We start from the raw sequence: 6,238 nt of genomic DNA on the forward strand, positions 1-6,238 counted from the left end.
GGTCTTGCAGCGATTTTTCGTTAATGATTTACTAGGCTGAACATCTGCGATTAGTACAGCCTAGTAAAAATCGCGTTTTAAACCCGCCCCCTCCAAACAGCACCAAAATCGCGGACCTGGCTGAGGGCAGATTCCCAATGGCGATTCAGGTAGGTTTTGTAACATACCTAGAAGAAGGGCCGGGGGGGAAAAGGGCCGGGCCCGGGGGGGAGGGGGAAGAAGGGCCGGGGCTCTATGCAACATCAGCTGCAGCAGAGGTGGGGACGCTTATCTGCAGTTCACCGCGTGTCCTCCAGTTGCCGTTGCGTGGCAACAATACGGGTCACGGGTCGTGACCTCAACTCCGTGCAACCTCCCTATAGAAAAAGGATGGGTGTTGTTTCAGAATAAAACCCTATTTCAGACTGAAAGTATGGGAGGGGGTGGAAGAGCTGGAGGCAAGATAAAAACATGACAAATCAGGGCAGACAACAGCAAAGATCTTAGAGCAGAGCAAGATGGGTTACTCTCATGGGGAGGTTTACAATGTTTCTTATTTAATGTCCCTTGTCTAGTCTGAAATAAAGTTCATCATTGGATCAGAAGAAATATAATTGTGTGTGTTATATGATTATATACATTTATATCACATTCATGTATGTGTGTTTATAAACATTTTATTCTTTAACAAGAATTAACATGATAAACATTTTATTCTTTAACAAGAATTAACAGAATTATGAACTAACAGAATTATGAATCAACCCTATATCACACACAAAAACTTCCCCCGCAATGTCAATTACCCTGTGAGTCGGGTCGGTTCCGGTTACTACAAAATCAACTCAAACACTGCTTGTGAGCCATTTAAAAATAAATGATTTAAAAAACATTAAAAAAGAAATTACCAGAGTCAAATTTTATTCTTGACAAGAAGTATGAACTGACAGAATTATGAATCTAACCCTATATCACACACACACAAACTGTTGCCCCGCAACATTGATTACACTGCGAGTCGGGTCGGGTCAGGTAGGCTCCAGTTACTAAAATGGGCGGGGAAAAATGCCCAGGATCCCCTCCGTAGCGTACTACACGTCAGCCCATTGTATTTCACAGGAGTGGCCTATCTTGCTCTGCTCTAAGATCTTTGGACAACAGATTACTTCAGGCAAGGTGGTGCCTTGGTAGGCCAATTATCAGCTTTGAAATGTGTGGTCTCAAGCTGGATACATTGAGACAAACTGTGGAACTGGTTAAGCAACTGGGGTGGAGGAAAGATGCAAGGGAGAAGGGCGGGGTAGTGTTAGAGGTTAGAGAATTCAATGATCATACCAAAAGTGTTACAAACTACCCAAGTGAAATATAAGGTTACACAAAAAAGCTGGATGCTTTTCCAGCATCTGCAGTTCCCTCTTAAACAAGTGAAATATAAGATGCTTTTCCTCCAAATTGCGTGTGGCCTCAATTGAAATACAAGGTGTTTTTCCTACAAATACAGTGAGGCAATGCAGGACGCCCAGGACAGAAATGTCAGTATAGGAAGAGGAGCCTAAATGGAAAGTAACCAGGAGATCCCATTTTGGTGGACCGAGCGTAAGTGTTCAGGGAAACGGTTGCCAAGTCTACGTTTGGTCTTGCTAATGTACAGGACCCCACATCAAGAACACATAATGTAGCAATGTCACAAAATTTTGAGATTTAAAAAATCAAGTCTTTAATTTATCCCATAAAGCATAAAAGGAAGTTTAATTTGACACCTAATTCACTTTCATTTCTTCAGTATTAAAAAAGTTATGGCCATTTTCAAACTCGGAAATTGGCATCTTGTTCCTTATTGCTTTTTCATTGACTTAACACAAAAGCTGTGATCGAGAACATTTAAAAGCAGATAACTTTCTTAACATTTAAGAGAACTGAAATAAATTTTCAGTTATTATAGATTGAAGCATTCTGAAACAAATATGAAACAATCTTACTTAGATGACTTGAAATTAAACCATATAAATTAGTTAGTTACCTAATTATAGCTAATTACAAAATTCAATTACTTGATCTAAACATTTATCCATTTCTTAAGAATAGATTAACATTTTTAAATAGCCTAAGTGTCCAAATAACATTCACACAAGAATTCAAAATATAACATGTTTTAAATCTCATTGTCATTGGGTTTATAGGCCAAATGGAAGGAATTTAATGTTTTATAACTAAATTAATGGCCATTTAAATCAGCTTGCGAGTGGGATTTTCTGGAATGGGACCATTTGGAACGTTCAGGGTGCGGTGAATTTAGTCCCCCATATCGGCAGCAAATACACTGCTGGTTCTTCGGGGGAAAAAATCACAGTTTCGCAACTTAATATGTGAATTAAATACATCTTAAGAAACACTTTTATACATAAAAATAAACTACTTTCTTTTACCTGTCCCCTACAGAAAATCCGGTCCCGTTGTCGGCATTGACGGTTTCAGAAGCTGATTTTAAAATTACTCCAGCGATTAACTTGTCGGGTGAAATTTTTTTTAAAACACACAGAACGGCCGTCGGAATGATTCTTTAGCAACAACTTGCACTCCAACAAAATATAATTCAGGACCAGGTCAGAAAATCGCGCACACGGCCAGTGGCAGAATTGCAGCGCCGCTGGTGGTAAGTATTGTAACATACCTACATGATGCAGTAGATGAGTTTAGAGGAGGTACATGTGAACCTCTCCGTCTCACCTGAAAGGACTCTCAAGGTCTCAGAATGGAGTTGATGGAGAATGTTTAAGGACAGGTGTTGCATCCCCTACGATTGCAGGGGGAAATACCTGGTAAGGCATTGGTTTGGGTGGGAAGGGATGAGTGACAAAGGAGCAGTCAGCATCTGCAAGAGCTGTAGGAGCGGTCTCTGCGGAAGGTGGAAAGGGGTGGAGATGGAAAGATGTGATTAGTGGTGGGATCCCGTTGGAGGTGATGAAAATGTTAGAGGATAATGTGTGGAATGCAGAGGCTGGTGGGGTGAAAGGTGAGGACCAGGGGAACTCTGTCCTTGTTGCTTCTGGTTGGGGAGGGGGAGCAAGAGCTGAACTATGGGATACAGCAGAGACACATTTGAGGGCCAATCTGTGACGGAAAGGGGGAATCCACATTCGCTGAGGACATCTCGGGTGGGAAGAAGTGTAATCCAGATAACTGTGGGAATCAGTAGGTTTGTACTAGCTGTCAGTTCATAGTCTGTATTCTGCTGTGGAGAGACTTGTCTGAGGTAGTCCAGATTAATTTAAAATCAGGGTGAAAGTTAGTGGTGAAGTCCATAAGTTCTGCATCTGTACAGGAGGTAGCTCCAATGCAGTCATCGATGTAGCGAAGAAAGAGTTGGGGCCACACAGAAAAGCTGGAGAAACTCAGCGGGTGCAGCAGCATCTATGGAGCGAAGGAAATAGGCAACGTTTCGGGCCGAAACCCTTCTTCAGACTGATCAGGGGTGGGGGTGGGTGGGGACAAGAAAGGGAAAAGGAGGAGTAGCCGGAAGGCTGGAGGGTGGGAGGAGACAGCAGGGGAGCTGAGGAAGGGGAGGAGACAGCAAGGACTAACAGAATTGGGAGAAGTCGATGTTCATGCCCCCGGGGTGCAGACTCCCCAAACGGAATATGAGGTGCTGTTCCTCCAATTTCCGGTGCTGCTCGCTGTGGCCATGGAGGAGACCCAGGACAGAGAGGTCGGAGGCGGAGTGGGAGGGGGAGTTGAAGTGCTGAGCCACCGGGAGGTCAGCTTGGTTATTGCGGACCGAGCGGAGGTGTTCGGCGAAACGATCGCCCAACCTCCGCTTGGTCTCACCGATATAGATCTGCTGACATCTAGAGCAGCGGACGCAATAGATGAGGTTGGAAGAGATGCAGGTAAACCTCTGTCGCACCTGGAACGATTGCTTGGGTCCTTGAACGGAGTCGAGGGGGGAGGTAAAGGGACAAGTGTTGCATCTCTTGCGGGTGCAAGGGAAAGTGCCCGGGGAGGGGGTGGACCGAGAGGGAAGGGAAGAATTGACAAGGGAGTTATGGAGGGAGCGGTCTTTGCGGAAGGCAGATATGGGGGGAGATGGGAAGATGTGGCGAGTAGTGGGGTCACGTTGGAGGTGGCGAAACTGACGGAGGATTATTTTTTGTATGTGACGGCTGGTGGGGCGAAAGGTGAGGACTAGGGGGACTCGGCCCTTGTTGCGAGTGCGGGGATGGGGAGAGAGAGCAGTGTTGTGGGGTATGGAAGAGACCCTGGTGCGAGCCTCATTTATGGTGGAGGAGGGGAACCCCCGTTCCCTGAATAGTGAGGACATTTCAGATGTCCTGGTGTGGAACGCCTCATCCGTGGAGCAGATGCGGCGTAGACGGAGGAATTGGGAGTAGGGGATGGAGTCCTTACAGGAAGCAGGGTGGGAAGAAGTGTAGTCCAGATACGGAAAGAAAAAGGACTGCCTGACATAACCAACAAAAAGGCAGGCATGGCTGGGGCCCATGTGAGTGCCCAAGACTATACCTTTGATTTGTAGAAAGTGAGTGGAGTCAAAGGAGAAGTTGTTCAACGTGAGGACAAGTTCCGCTAGGTGGAGGAGTGTTAGTTGAGGGTCTTTGTTCAAGGAAGTAACGGAGGGCCTTAAAGCCCTCCTAGTGGTTATGGAGGTGTCAAGATGCTGCCTGACCCGTCGAGTTTCTCCAGCACTTTGTCTTTTATTTGTAAACTAGCATCTGTAATTCCTGGTTTCTACTTACATCAATGTAGCAGATCACACGACTGACCGCTCGGCGCAGTTTGCCCAATGGACGCGGCAACTGGCATGGGCTAACGTCAAAGCCACAATGTCACACGATGCACGGGAGGGACTTAGTGCGATATCAAGATGTGTGGGCTGAACAACCCGCGCAGATGAGTGTCGTCTCATCCTTTCTTTCACACCATGATACAATTAGTTACTGCAAAATCAGTGCTACTCTAACCCTTTATAATCCTTTGGGATTAAATATAGGTTAATGGATTAGGTCTTTGACTCTCACAATTTCAGATCTCACCTCCAGCCTGATCCAGTCAACCCTGCTCCTCCTTAAGGTCCACAAACGTCCCCACTGAACGTATAGCATAACTCCATGGCCAATCCTTCACCAACATCAGGGGCACCTCAGCAAATCACAAAGTGCTGGAGGAACTCAGCAGGTCTGGCAGCATCTATGGTGGAAATGACAATGTTTTCTCTCAGTCTGAAGAAGAGCCCATTCCCTCAAGTTCTTCCAGCACTTTGTGTTTTGCTCAAGATTCCAACAGCTGCAGTTCCTTGTGTCGCCGGTTCTCTCAACCTTTTTGACAACTTCCAATTCCCCAGCCCTATCACTTAATCTTAGCACATAGAACAGAGGAACAGGCTCTTTGACCCATAATGTCTGTGCTAATCATGATGCCAAGGTAACCTAATCTCCTCTCCCTGCACATGATCCATATCCCACCCATTACGTAGATAGCTATCTGCCTATCTAAAAGCCTCTTAAATGGCAGTCATATCTGCCTCCTCTGCCCCCATTGCCAGGCATCCACCACCCTCCATGGAAAAACAACCTGCCCTGTGAATCTCCTTTAAACTTCGCCTCTCTCACCTTGAAACTATGCCCTATAATGTTTGATAATTCAACCCTGGGGAAAAGGTTCCAACTGTCTACTTTATCTACATGTCTCATAATTTTATATTCTTCTATAAGGTCTCCCCTCAGCCTCCAGCGTTCCTGAAGAAATAATTATAAGCAACTTTGAGTAGCAAGTTGGTGCACAAATTCACTTGGTAGTCACACCTTCCAACTATGTTGAACAGGACTAGATCCTGTTCAGGCACAGTAATTTACCATAAGGTCCTGGTCCTCTTAAACATGCCATTATCTGTTTTAGGGCTCAAAATATAAACTATAAAATATGAACTGAATGACTGGCATACTCCAATTAGAAAGTGTATTTTTGTAAACATTTTAAACACTGCTGGAAGTCACCACCAAAAAGGCTTTTTTTGGATTGAGAGTGGCAATGTATTTGCTCTTCCCAGCTAATTTAAAAATTACAAAATATTACATTCCTTTTCCATCCCATCTCCATGCAGATTGCCTCATTGCTCCTACGCCGTGCAGACTTACACCTTCAAGAACGAACAAGCTGCCTTTGATAAAATGAACTGTGCAGCTTAAATTATTATGCAGTGGTGGAACAATTCTTAAATGATTTAAGATTATTATGGTTATATGGT

The sequence above is a fragment of the Leucoraja erinacea genome, chromosome 9, assembly GCF_028641065.1.
Source record: "Leucoraja erinacea ecotype New England chromosome 9, Leri_hhj_1, whole genome shotgun sequence".
Classification (NCBI taxonomy): Eukaryota; Metazoa; Chordata; class Chondrichthyes; order Rajiformes; family Rajidae; genus Leucoraja; species Leucoraja erinaceus.